The sequence below is a fragment of the Passer montanus genome, unplaced genomic scaffold (genome assembly GCF_014805655.1).
Source record: "Passer montanus isolate IOZ18808 unplaced genomic scaffold, ASM1480565v1 scaffold3, whole genome shotgun sequence".
Classification (NCBI taxonomy): Eukaryota; Metazoa; Chordata; class Aves; order Passeriformes; family Passeridae; genus Passer; species Passer montanus.
The window spans coordinates 4,366,011-4,380,696 of record NW_024367707.1 but is presented as its reverse complement, the minus strand read 5'-3'; the positions used below and the strand labels follow the sequence as shown (position 1 = coordinate 4,380,696).

Below are 14,686 nucleotides of genomic sequence, written 5' to 3'. Positions count from 1 at the left end.
AAGAATCTCTACAGCAGAGGAAATTTTGGAACTAGCCAGAACTTGCAAGGAGAGACTAAAATAAAAATAGGACCCAGGCGACAGTCTTTTATTGATATAGATGTTTTACCTTTTCACTGTCTATTTGTTAAGAGATACAAAATACACCATGTCCTGAAGAAAAGTGAAGCTGTCTTGAAGCGTGTAATGAGCAATGCCAGGAGGCAAGAAGTTTTTTCCAGGACCTGGTTTCCAACACCTTAAGGCTGCAACCCACAGAACCAGGAGAGGCTCTGCCAGCAGGTGCACTATAGAGGTGAAAGAACTGAAACACATCATCTGAAAGGCAGAGCACCTGGAAGACCCTGAAGCTCTTTGCTCCAAACTTGCTGAGATAACCTTGCTAAAACACAAAGGCCCTTTAGACTGTCTTTCATGGCTTATGTGCAGGTGTTCTATAGAGCCAAAATGAAGAACACATTCTGAACACCTGCCAGCCTCAAAATAATGTTCAAAATAATAGACACACCCCTAAATTCTACTGAAGTTAATATCGTTTTTCAGTTCAAATTTTATGACTGCAGAACTCAAATAAAAAAACATGCACAAAAGTCCATAATATTATAAGGAATCTAAGTCTAAAAATCTTTTTAAAATCAAACATGTGTTTAAAATTATGCAACTTATATCAGAGTTAGGGTTGAAAAAATAAACTACTTAACAAAAAGTAAGTTTATGTCACAGTTGGAACACAATAGACAACACAATAAATATAGTTTATTCAGAGCAACTACAAATTATTTTTGTCCAGGAATATCTTATTTCTATCACTATAACTGTGTTGTGCATCACTTCCATGTGTGTGTAACAGCAGTTCCCAAACTGTGATCACTTTACTCATTCATACTACACTGCACAGATAAGTGATTAGCTCCTCATTTCTCTGATTACAGTAGGTAGCAAGGAAAGAGGTGTGAACAGTATGTTGCTAATGAAAAAAATGTGGGTGCCAAGAATGAATTGCAATAATTGTAATATTTGATAATAAGAAGATGAGAGAAAGAAATTACTGACACACTTTCTCAGCTGCTCACTCAGTCACCATACTGATAGGTAAGCTGCTCAAGACTTATGTATGAGAGACTTAACACAGCTAATAATAAATTATAATGAAGTCTGAACAAGGATATATGAAAATGACTGTGTCCACATGACATTCTGTACTGCAGGAGGAATGGCTGAGTCAGCAGGAGGCTAGAGAGCTCTAGTTATGAAATGGAAATGAGCTTTTCAACTCAAGGAACAACAGAGAGATGGAGTTCTAACTCCCAGTGAAAGCCAGCAGGCAGAGTACATAACCCACCTGGCCCTATACAAAGTGATAAAGTAAGAAAAATGCAAGCCCTCTCCCAGTGCCATGCCTGGACTGGAACAGTGTGCAGAAAACATATTTATTGCAGCTTTGTGCCACATTATCTCCGGGATTTCAAGCCTCTACTGCAGGGTAGGATAGTTAGCTTTCCTATTACACATGGCAGGATATGGCTGGAAGCTGAGGCAGAAGAGATTGTGTTTAATGAAACTTCCCTGGGTCTTACACTTGAGTGGTGTATTAAGACCTAAAAGCATTTCAACCAAAACCTTGGATTCTTCTGTAGAATTCAAAATATAGTTCCAGCTCAGCAAATGAATGATTGAATGAAGCAGCAGTCCATCACTGTTGAGAAATACTTTCTTCCAGGTGTCTGAGTACAACCCTTGGGGTGACTAATCCTCTACCTCAGTTTGAAAATCCCAGCTCCACTGGTATTTTAGCTGGGAACAGGAGCTAAAATACCAGTGGAGCTGGTATTTTAGGAGCGTGCTTTTGAAGAGACTCTCCTGAGCATTACCTATTATATCATTTTGCTTTTCAGTGCAGGCCAATCTCAGAGCACAGGCTGTGCTCATTTGGGATGAAACTAACTGGGGTGTCCTCAGTGTGCTTCATTGCCCATTCATGGACACTCATTCAGCAGGGGAGAAGTGCATCTTTAAGAGTGTGCTAGTGTGGATGTTGAATCTCCTGCATTCTCTGCTCACCTCTGCAGGATCATCCCCACTGTGAATACAGACACACAACTGTGCATCATACATACATCACTATTGCCAACATGCACATCTCAACCAGGAAGTTAGGAAAAAAGAATTCTGAGATAGGAATTATTTCTGTAACTGAAGTGAACATTTGAACAAATGGGTATTTGCAAAGCTACCAATATGAACACAACTTTACAGGGACAGGGAATATAAGAGTAACCAAAGGCATTTAGATAGACTAGACAAGCATATTGTACCTATGAAATGCTCTTCATCATTATTGCAAGCACTAGTCCTTGCATACAAGGCAAGTAATTCTTGTCAAGTTGTCTGTAGCATCATGACAGAGCTTATAGTTTCAGGAGGGATGTGGGATGAAGATTAATTTATTTCATATGCATTCAGATATTTTCCTTTTTTCATTTTCTCCCGTATGGAAGAGACAAAAAAGACAGGCAGCTTTGAAGGAAAAACCTTTTTTCACTTTGAACATTCTTTCCTAAAATTTATTATTTTCTCTGAAATAGCATATTGGTCTTCCTTAAAAGAAGATTTGAATAGTGAATAATAAATAAAATAAAAATATTTATTTCTTTAATAATGAAATGTTGGAGCACTTTGTAAATTTTTTTTCTTTGTTTTTGTTGTTGTTGTTGTTATTGCTTGATTTTCCATTTCAATGAAAAACTGATGCTTGGAATCAACAAAGAGGCATGCATCTGTTGAATAATGCTAATTCATATTCAAGCTGTACTACCTAATTACAATGCATTTTTCATGGTACCATCACAGATAACCATGGATGGTTCTTGGTCAGTCACGACTTACTTAATTAGCAGGAACTTAACTATTATATTTTTTGACTTTTCATGGATTGAATAGGGTATGCCTTCCAGCTCTCAAACATACTCCCTCCCCCAAGCATAGGATTAAAGGCATTATATTATCAAATCACAAGCAGGCATCTTTTTGCTTTGCTCCGCAAATGTAGAAATGAAATATTCACAAATCAAATGTATTACAGTGAATAAAAAACTGACTCAGTCCTGGAAAAGCAAAACACAATGCATCTGAGGAATTTCACCCTAAAAAGCTTCCTTCTTGAATAATTTTAAGAGTATTTTTAGATATTAGTGTAGGTGTTGGGGAAAAGCCCACATTGCTTTGAAGTCTGACTTTTGTTTAAAATACCATTTCAGGAGATGATGCTATGCAATTAGAAAGAAGAAAGGAAAAGAGTCTAAAACCAAGTGATTCAACCCAGTTATAGTAATAGAATTTTACAGTCTGTAGAAGGTTCTGTCTCAGAAAGCTTTAGAAATATTCAGGTATATAGTTTAATAGATCATTGAGATTTATGTTTATATTAGATGAAAAATATAAATATAAATCTTTCTTTCCAAACAGGTTTAGACCAAATTATTCTCTTTACAAGTAAGTCTCAATCCATATGTCTATATGAGTGTCTTAAATCCCAAGTCCTAAAATACAGGAATCTTAAATTGATGGTTTTTTTCTATCTGCCTTAGATTAGCTGCAGTCCTTTGTGTCATGCAGTGGGTACTGAATCAAAGAAAAATTCCATCTGTGTCTAGTAGAGAGGCTGAGCTGGTACTGGAAGGATACTGACTTCAAAAGAGGAATAATACAGCAAAGAAAACCCAACATTTTTCCTACAAACCTTAAAGACAGAGACTGTTTCTGAGGGAGAAAAGACTGTTTACTTTCAATGCTGCTTGCAATCCTTAGCCCTCTGCTTAGGACTGCCAAAAATCTTACACATACCAGGTTGCATCACTAGGACTTTCCAAAACAATATTTTTTTTCTGAGAACAGCCACTAGCAGATTCTGGGTAGGAGTAGAAGGAGAGAGAAGGCACACAATCGTACTTTGTTCTCACATATCCTTACTTCTGGGAGTCTGGAGAACACTGAACAAGGAATTTACAGCCACAATATGGGGATTAATAAGCTGCCAGCCATCTTCTTCCCATTAATGCCCTGGTCTGCTTTTAGCCCAATTATATTTTGTACACTGACAAACTCAGGCTTCAGTTTCTGGATGAATTCTTGGTGTGGTTTAAACAGCTTTCACAGGGTATCCCTTATCCCCAGACATGTGAGAAGCAGTTAAGGGAGAAAGTGGAAGACAGAGGAGAGGATTGAAGGAGATCAAATCTCTATCTCAATGGGCTTCAAATCATGGAGGCTTTCTGATCATATTGGAAAATTTGTCCACTCTTCTCTGTGTGCACTTACCTGGATACCATCATCTATGTTATTTAAAGTCTGTGAAAAACAAGACTGTGTAAATTTTTGCCCTGACTTCTAGCTGGAGCCTCTATTGCAATATATCAAAACATGACCTTTATCTCTCAGAAAGGCATGACTTTGCAAAATTTTTTCTTTTTGTAGCATAGGTCTGTTAAGAAAACAAAATTCCACAACTAAACTAGAGATTATTGTGAAAAAACAGTCCACTGGGAGCTTGGGGCTACTTACTAAACAGGCTACTAGTCAGATTTATTCAAATGGAGCCTGCATAACCTGGTGGTATCAGCCAAATGGAAGATTTAATGTCTTCTCATGTATTCAGACCAGAAATCTTCACACTACACCACAGATACTCCTAAGAAGAAGGTATTTTAGGATAGCAGAACCTTAGCAATGAGAAAAATTAGGCTTTTGAATTTTACACTTTTATTTTTTTTAATCTGGCTGAAGAAGCTCAGTGCCTGTTTTTTAGTTCCATTCCTCTGCAGCTTACTAGAGGTAACAGAAATGACAGGGTGGCAGGCAGGCAGATAGATTGGCTACATTAGTTCACATTCTAAACAAACAGCAAAATTCCTTTCAGCAATTTATGCACTGACAGGCCACTGCAGCGGCTGGCACATCTCTACTAAAGTCCAGAATGCCACCTCTAAACAATACCATTAAGGATACAAAGACCCAAAGTTCAAAAATTAAAGATTAAAATACTTTAGGTAATGACAACAACATGCATATTTAAACTTAGCTCCAAATGCAAAAGGGTAATTATTTACCTATGAAATCCTAAGGTTAGACCCTTTTTTTTCTATTGCTAGGAATACCAGGATTGTGGGAACATGTCCAAGTATTTTAATGTTATCTGCTTGCCATATCTATTCACCTGTCAGGTGCTGCACCATATTTAGCAATTCCTGTCAGCTCCTTCATGACATTCATCACTGGATTGCCATTTTTGCCTATTCCTGAATACCCTGCAGCTGCTTCTCTGAAAGAGTGAGTCATCCAAAACTGTTAAATCTTTAAGCCAGTCTCATTTTGGCTCCCAGGAAAATCAACACATATGACAAACCATCTACACTTGTGTGGAGGTGTTCAAGGGACTTACAGTGAAACCCTAAAGTGTTGTGGGGAGGCAAAGATTCTCACACCTGCACACTTTGCATGGTGTGGAAGCTCAATAACTCCACTGTAATCTCCTGGGGGCTAACCAGGAAAGTCAGTCAGCACCACATAATAAGCTGCAATTCAGCCGTGGTGAGGCACCTATCCCTTAAAATAGGCTTGATGAGAAAGAAGAATCCCATGCCCTCACCCACTGCAAACTTGACGTGATCAGCACTCAAGCTATGCTGATGTCACCATTCTCCTGTACACACACTTCACAAAATCACAGAAAATGGCAAGCTGGAACAGTCCCACAAGGATGACAGAGTCCTGATCCCTCACAGGACCACCCCAAGAATCACACCCTGTGCCTGAGAGCATTGTCCAAACACTTCTTGAACTCTGTCAGGCTTGGTGCTGTGATCATTTCCCTGGGAAACCTGTCCCAGTGCCCAACCACTCTCTGGGTGAAGAACTTTTTTCTAATAAACAACCTAAACCTCCCCTAACACAACTTCAGGCCATTCCCTTGGGTCCTATCACTGGTTATCACAGAGAAGAAATCAGTGTCTGCCCCTACTCTTCCCCTCACAAGGACGTTGTAACTGCAGTGAGGTCTCCCCTCAGTCTCCCCTTCTCCAGGCTGAACAGACCAAGTGACCTCAGCCACTCCTTCTATGTCTTCCCCTCAAGGCCCTTCACCATCCTCATGGCCTCTTTTGGACATTTTCTAAGAACTTAATGCCTTTCTTATATTGTGGCATCCAAAACTGCCCCCAGAACTCAAGATGAGGCTGCTGCAGAGCAGAGCAGAGCAGAGCAGAGCTGGACAATCCCTTCTCTTGCCTGGCTGGTGATCCTGGGCCTGATGATCCCTCATGATCCCTCATGGCTGCCAGGGCACTGCTGGCTCATGTCTGACTTTCCATCAACCAGGACTCCCAGGTCCCTTTCTGCAGCACTGCTTTCCAGTATCTCATTCCCCAGTCTGTCCATACATCCAGGATTGTCCTGTACCCTGTGCAGAATCCAGCACTTTGCCATGTTGAATTTCACATGGTTGGTGATTGCCCATTTATCTGGTCTCTCTGCAGGGCCTCCCTACCTTCCAAGGAGTCAACACCTTCTCCCAGTTTTGCACAGTTGCTTAGAATCCCATCCAGTCCTGCATCCAAGTCATTTATGGAGATGTTATGTACAGCATGGGGACAAGGATGGAGCCTTGTGGAACTGCACTTGTGACAGATCCCCAGTCTGATGTCGCCCTTCACTGTAACCCTGTGTGCCTGACCCGTGAGCCAGTTGCTCACTCATCACATGATGTGTTTATCCAGCTGTATGCTGGAAATTTTGTCCAGAAGGATCTTGGGAGAGACAGTGTTGTAGTGTACTTTTATACTTTGTAATAGTTTTGGTTTTGTATCCCCTTATTTTCTCCAAATGATGTACCCCTTTTTGTACCTCCTTCCTCTACCTGTGTAATCATTCTCCTGTGTTGAGATCATCCCCCAAAGCCCTGCCCTGGCTCTCTGTCAGTCACTCAGCATCCCATCCCCTCTATCTAGAACTTTCGGTCAAAGTCATGGAGTGATTAGTCCGAGGCCAAGGGTCAGACCCCAAGTATTATTTTATATGCTATCCCAAATGTCCATCCCTAAAGTTGAATCCCTGGAGGGTCTTTGTTGGTCAACAAATGTATCTACCTTTGGTTTCCTCCCCCCGTTTAAATGTAACCTTGAGTGTTGAGATCATCCCCCAAAGCCCTGCCCTGGCTCTCTGTCAGTCACTCAGCATCCCATCCCCTCTATCTAGAACTTTCGGTCAAAGACATGGAGTGATTAGTCCGAGGCCAAGGGTCAGCCCCCCAAGTATTATTTTATATGCTATCCCAAATGTCCATCCCTAAAGTTGAATCCCTGGAGGGTCTTTGTTGGTCAACAAATGTATCTACCTTTGGTTTCCTCCCCCCGTTTAAATGTAACCTTGAGATTCCTTTTGTTTGACTCTGGGCAAGGCGCACCACAGAGGTGTGGGGCTCCCTCGGGAGCTCCAAATAAACCTTGGACCGGCCCATGCCGAGAGTCACCTTTTACCCTCTACCGATGTCTCCAGTGTCTCTTCTGCTCCAAAGGTGACTAGCCCGGCTTCCTTCAGTACCCTCGGGGCACCAGAGAGTGTCCCCCCGCTGTCGGTCACTTCGGGGCTGCCACACCATTGTCTGCTGACCCAGGGCTGGCCGGGTTTCACTGGGAGGCACCCAGAGAGATGGAGACAAGACAGTATTGAAAGTTTTACTGAAATCCAAAAAGATTACATCAACTGGCTTCCCTTGATCAACTAGGGGAGTTACCTTGTCAGGCAGTTATATTACACCAGAATTAAAGCCAAATTTAAGACCAAATCTCACCAAACTAGGACAAAACACTGAGCAGTTATGAATGTTATATACTTAAAATACTATATATGAAGACATATATATGAAATTCCATATTTATGCATATGAAGCTTCTAAGGAAGGTGCCTTCTGATCAATAGAATTACTAAAAATTCTTTCAATTAATTTCCAATTGATCAATCTTTATATCATTGAGAAAATATAAAATGGAGCTCAGCTGGGCATAAATTGTTCACATTAGGCAGTCTCTTAAATGCTAACAGCAAAAAAAATTGATATTTGGCTGCAGGAATTCTTTCAAAAAGCAGCAAGAAATAAACAGAAGCAGTACATTTAGTTATACACATATGGGAACAAAATTGCAAAGTTATACACTGACATTTTGTCAATCGTTTGCTGTAAATGGTGCATTTTTAAGACTGCCAGAGATTATCATCAACTGCCTGATGTTCAGTGCCTTCCCCTACAATGATGTTCTCAGAAGCTGTTGGAGTTTTGCTTGGGGAGGTCCCAGGAGGTAATTTTATTTGGTTTCAAATTTTTCTCTCCTGTAGAAAATCTGATAGGATATTTCAAGTGGTAAATGTCGATGTTCTATTATTACTTTACATATTTCAGGTTTATAACTGAACTACTGAGTGGCATTAGACTGTTTTGTATGTTTCCAGCTATTCCAATTCTTTGCTTCATAAACTTCTGAAAATAATAAAATCTTGTTTTGATGGAGCAGCTTCTAAACATGACAAAAAGGTAAAATACCAAAAGCAAACCTTCAGGCTGTTTATGTAAGCACTAGGGGAGTGATTACAAAGTAAAACAAAGGTGAAGAGTATATCATTCAGTGGCAACATTTTGTATTTATTTATTTATTTTAAAATATTAAAGAAAAAAATTAAATACTTAGAATGTGTATTTCAGATCACCCAGTGGACACCACACTTTTCTTTCTCCCCTACACAGACTTCATATCTTTCCCTCCCCTCTTAAAATTCTGACTTCAAAATTATTTTGTCATCTAGGCTTTTTTTTTTTTATTATTGTACAAGAATAGAGCTAGGCAGCCAAAGATAAGCTCAACATTTATGTATTCAAACCTGCATTTTGCAGGCATTTCTGCTTTTTTGGCATTGTTACTGTTCCTCAGTTCCTGTTCTAAGATGAATTATAGAGCCTTCCTGCAGCCTGGCACTGGCCAGGCCTGATGAATGTCTAGACCTTGAGGTCTAGATGTGGTCAGAGGAGACACTCTTTCCTACGAGATTCTTGCTGCAGAATTGGGGAATATAATTCAGCAAAATCTTAAAAATCCAGAAGAATTACCAAGATTATTAGGGGTTTGGAGCATGTCTCTTACTAGGAGAGAATGAGGGAGCTGAGTTTGTTTAATCTGGAGAAGACTGAGAAGGGATCTCATTAATGCATACAAATATCTCAAAGCTGGGTGCCAAGAGGATGGTGGCAGACTCTTTTCAGTAGTGGCCAGTAACAGGATGAGGAGCACTGGGCAGAAACTAAAATTCAGGAAGTTCCACCTCAGTATGAGGAAAACTTGTTTACACTGAGGGTGGTAGAGCACTGGAACAGGCTGCCCGAGGAGGTTGAGGAGGCTCCCTCTCTGGAGAAATTCAAAACCCACCTAGACACATTACTGTATCACCTGCTGTAGGTGACCCTACCTTGGCAGAGATTTGGCCAGGATTATCTCCAGAGGTCCCTGCCAACCCCAACAGTTCTGTCACTCTACAAAGAAATGTATAAAAAAAACTCACATATCTCAATATGTGGGAGCACTGTGTCAATGGCATCTGTCAGAGCAGGGCTGCCATGGAGGACCATGGAGGGCTGGGCACAGCAGGGCAGGGCCTGCAGCCCGGCCCAGCCCAGACAGGAGCGGGGCAGCCGCAGGATAACGGGGCAGCCCCAGCACAGGCACCTCTCTGGGCTGGGGACAGGAATGCTCTGGGGCTGGGCTGGGAAGTGCAGCTGCAGCCGTGCCCAGCTCAGAGCTCATGGCCGGGCAGGCCTGTGGGCGGCTGCAGGGTGGTCCTGCTGCAGCACCCCTGGGGCAGGGGCTGGCCTGGGGACAGGGAGCCTGGCCAGGGGATGGGGAGCCATGAGGGGGCTGTGCTGGCACAGGCAAGACTTGGGGTGTCCTCAGGGCCCTGACAGCGCAGGGTGTTATTTATGTAGCTTTACACCAAGGATTAGAAAGTGAGGCATAGTCTCTCCTAAGCTGAGTGTTTGGTGACTGATGGGAAGCAGAGTGTCCAGATTAGATTTGCTGGTGAATGTTTGGGCTGTTTTCAGAGGGCTGTTACTGAGTAAGGCTGATTTGATGTTTTCTGTTTTGCACGGCCTTCTTTCCTCACTACTGCACTGATGACTGCACTGCTCAGCCAGCTCTAGGCATGAGAACAGTGTTTCTACTGTTCCAGAGCATCTGAGGGGGCAGATGGCTCCAGCCAGCAAAACACGTGGCTTGTAGGATGGCTGGTGAGTCTGTGGAAGATACATGTAGGAAAGCAGGTATTGCTGGGGAAGAGTGGGCAGAAAGGTAGAAGAAATCTTCCTAAGAGCAGCAGTCCTAAGTCCTATTCCTCCAGGAATAGCTTTTCCCTGACAGCACATAAGCAAAGCCCAGCTTGCTAGGGCTTTTCCTCCTTGCTCCCCAACCAAGATCATCCAAGATTCACCAGATGAATTGGGTTGGAAGGGATCTTTGAAGACCCTACAGTACAACTCCCCTACCATGGCCAGGGACATGTAACACTAGATGAGGTTGCTCCAAGCCCCATCCAACCTGGCCTTGAGCCCTACCAGTGCTGAGTCCCTGTAAGTAGTAATGCTGCCTGGCACAGACTCAGTTCTGGCTCTGGGTTGGTCTATTCACGACTGCAAAATTTACTTATTAACTCAACTTCCTGGTGAAGTGTGAATTGGAATTGCTCCAAACCTATGTTCTCCTACAGATCATTAAAATGCCCACCTTAGTAAGTAGCGTGATGCAACAGTGGATCTACAAAGAGAAACAGGTTGGCTCCACCAAGAGACAGAAAATTATCCAACTGGATAGATTCTGAATAAATACTTTTATAGGAGCTAGAAGAAAATATACAGGAAAAACAAAAGAACACTGATGTGTCAAGAAACTTTAATGCTAATTTTGCATTAATTTTTCAGCAAGACTCCTCTATTTCATGTTTTTTAAAATTATGTTTACAAGCATGAAACCTAATACAGGATGGTGTCAAGTAAAGAAAGCAGTGTCTCCTTATGTGCTGTATGATAGTTTACATGCAGCTTAAAGAGGGAAGATATTCTCCCACTGTTCAATGAAATTTTTATTCTGGTGTTAAAAGATCAAGAAGTCTAGCCAACTTTTAAAAACAGTTGAGCTCACTTCAATTCAGTCTTCCTCTCAACTTTATACTAAATAATATGTTTTCCTATTAAGCCTGATGGCATTTCAGAGCACTCAGGTTGGGGTTTTTTCCCTAAAATAAATGGAAGTGTTAAGCTGTGGGCACATTTTGTCAGATAGGTGTGTCACCTTGTGGTTCTGTCAGACACCAGAGCTATAGAGTAATGTACATCAATAACAGTGCAGAAATCAGAAGTGGAGGACAGCACTTTTACAGTTTGGTTTGGTTTGTTGCAGTCATTTTATAATAAAGTCACTGAAATAGAAAATAAGCAAGTGGCTATTTTAAGAACCTTTTCCAATTGCTAAAGATCTGGGTGAATTTTACAAAGACAAAATGGTTTTCCACAGATAAGCACCCAAATTTTTATATACTTTTGCTGAACTACAGCAGTGTACCATGATAGTTTTCAGAGACCTCTCTCCTCCTGAGGTTTCTAGGAAGTTCCCAGGCACAGTTCCAAAATGGTGCGTAACTTTATGCACAAAATTAGGCATCTGCTCATTAATGTGGGATTGCTTTTATCACAGAAGGTTACCAGGAAATTCCTAACATGATAAACTGAAGGCAAAACAGCACAAAGAAGTAACTGAAATCAGCTGAGAATATCAAGAAAGAAATCTGCTGATTGAGACTGCTTGTGCTGCAACAAACTTTTTTTTTCCTGCAGAAATAAGATTACCATCATTCAGCCACAAAACACAAGCCTGCACTGACAATCTGCCTTAGTTTTCTTCAGTGTAACCTTTTGCACATTACCATTTTTAGCTTAAAATTACCTGAACCAAAGAGGCCCCACATGTAGGCACCCTCCTGAATGCTTTTATCTGAGAGAACAGGTTAGAGGTTAAAATAGTTCTGGCAACCTTAGTTTCCACCCAGGTACTCAGAGCAAATTTTTAATCTGCTCCCACTTTTCCTAAAGAGAAATAAGTTACTGCATGCAAGAACTTTTCCCCCAGCTTTTATGCACATTAAATAAAAGCCAATGTTCTCCATTTTAAAATTTTGCATAGTAGAACACAAACTCCAAAAAGTCTACAGTCTAATCAAAAAGACAGAGAAGATTATTTTCAGATGAATACTTCAAAATATAAAGAACTAACCAGAACTCATGGCTTTTCAAAGTCCTTGGCTGAAAGAGACAGTTTCTGTATATTTTTATAGATACAAAAAGGAAAGGGAATTCTAATGTAAGAAGAGAGTCTGCTGAGAGGAAGGGACAGGTTGTTCTCAGCAGGCTTGAATATGAACAAACTCACAGGCAAGCTTTGAACCTTACCTTGTAATTGGTGTTGATATAAGAAGAGTGACTGTGTGCAAGAAAGGAAGATGATGCCCCCGTCCCTGAGGCATGCACTTCAAACCTGATTGAGAGAAATTTTTCCCTTGGTACAATCATTTCTACTTCAGTGAAACTCCAGCATAACGAGCATTTTATATGCACTGCAGAGGGACCAGAATACTAATTTCTAAATGGAAATTGATAAACATCTTCCTCTATTTAGGCTTGTGGCTATGACAGAGAAGGCAGGCATGGATGGAACTCCAAATAGAAATGCCTCTGCAGAGATGAAAGCGTTCAATATCCAGTAAATGCACAAGTCCTTTACAACAAATAAATCCCAAACAATTTTTTCTGGTACCAGAACATTAATTCACAGAAAGATCTTTTAAAAGTCATCACATTTGATTTTGCTTTTAGATAGTTGAAAAGTTATTATATCCCAAAAGGCAGAACATATTTGAATAATAAACTCCTTACTATAACAAGATGATTATGTATAAATATTTGCCTATCACAACAGTATGCTTGAACTATTGCATCTTTAAAATTGTATTAGCTATCCACATATGTCAAACTGGAAGTGAGATTAATATAAGCAAGTGTCTCATTAACTTCCCTTCCTGCACCGGGAAAATGAGCCATGAAGAAATTTCAGAAGTTATGAGGGTTAATTTGAATCAGCAGACAAAGTGTTGATGTTTGCCTGATTTATCTCTTGAGTCTGAACCATAAACCTTATAAGTCTGAAACTCTACTTAATTTAGCAAGGTTTTCCTGATTTTTTAGCTCAGACAGAAATGAATGGGAGTTCATGGCATTCTTGTGCCTAAGGCAGGGGATGTACAGGTCTTGCAAGTCTGGATTTTTTGTAAAAGATGTTTTTTATCAGCAGCCACAATCAAATGACAGACTAGGAAGAGCTGCTAGCCTCATCTTTTGTGTGTTATATAACGACTGCTCTCCATGATCTCAAAAAGTTAACCTTACACACCCCAGGTTATTGACAGACATACGTTTCTCCTCCTTCTGAGCACCTACATAGGCATATTGACCATGTTGGTAATTCTAGTGTGAGTATGTCATCCTTGCTTTCATCTAGTATGAGGGGTTCAAAAGATGGTTGTGCAAGGCACTGCAGGAACCAACCCCTTCAGTTTGGGGAGGGAAAAGATTACTTTTAGCTCTGATCCTGAGAGAGGGAAGATGGAAGACCCTCCTTTTGGGATATGTACTAGAGGGAGGGATGATGGCAATAGCAGAAAGCAGAATGATGAATGCAAAATTCACAAGACTGCAGCACAGCTACAGTATTGCATTGGGGGCAATGGACAAGACACAGTTCAGGAAATGGCTGCACTTTCAGACTGTAAAACCAGACTCATCTGAACCTCCTCAGTGTTCCAGCAGTCATAGAAACTTTCCTCTGTGCTTGTTTCCACTGTTTCCATTATATTGTGTATGATCCCTTTAGACCGTGAACAGGTCTGAACTGAAATACACTAATAAAATTACCACTGACAATTTAAAGACATCCAAGTTTTATCAGCTGCAGTAAAAAGAAATATGTCCAGCTAAGTCTGTAAGGTTATGTTAGTGCTAGAATAGACTGCAAACTTACAGACTATTAAAGAGAATAGGTTTGTCTTCAAGACCCTGTTTTTTCCTCAGAAGGATCTTCACCATACAACCACATCTACTGGCAAAGGACAACTGGGAAGCAGTTACTTCTGATAGATTTACCTGAATTTATATAAGTAATAACAGTTTCTCACAGAGTGAGCTTTGCATGTGTCATTCACTTCTGCCCTCGTAGCACCCTCACCTCTGTTCTAGGCTTGGTAACTTTTTTGAAAATTATGTAAAATGTATTTGACAGAAACCACTACTTGTATTTAGAGCCAGCAGCAATCCATCCACTTCATGCCCATAGATACAAGGATTGTTAGCACATAAGTGACAGAGAAAATAAAATTATCCTATAAAATTCAGTCTTAAATGGATGGTAATTATTTAAGATGTCCCAGGGCACTTTGTGGGCAATAAGCAAAAAATGAAAATATCATTGCTTCCTAAGGCATATATTTAAATTCCAGTATCTTGTCTTAAAACAAATAAACTAACCAAGCAACCAACCAGAGAACAAAT

General features: G+C 40.7%; 1 long non-coding RNA gene across 4 annotated transcripts in view; it reads right to left on the bottom strand.

The window, feature by feature from the left end:
* LOC120504751 overlaps positions 1–14,686 on the bottom strand; it is a 222,994-nt gene that overhangs the window by 126,697 nt on the left and 81,611 nt on the right. The gene's annotated exons all lie outside the window — the stretch shown is intronic.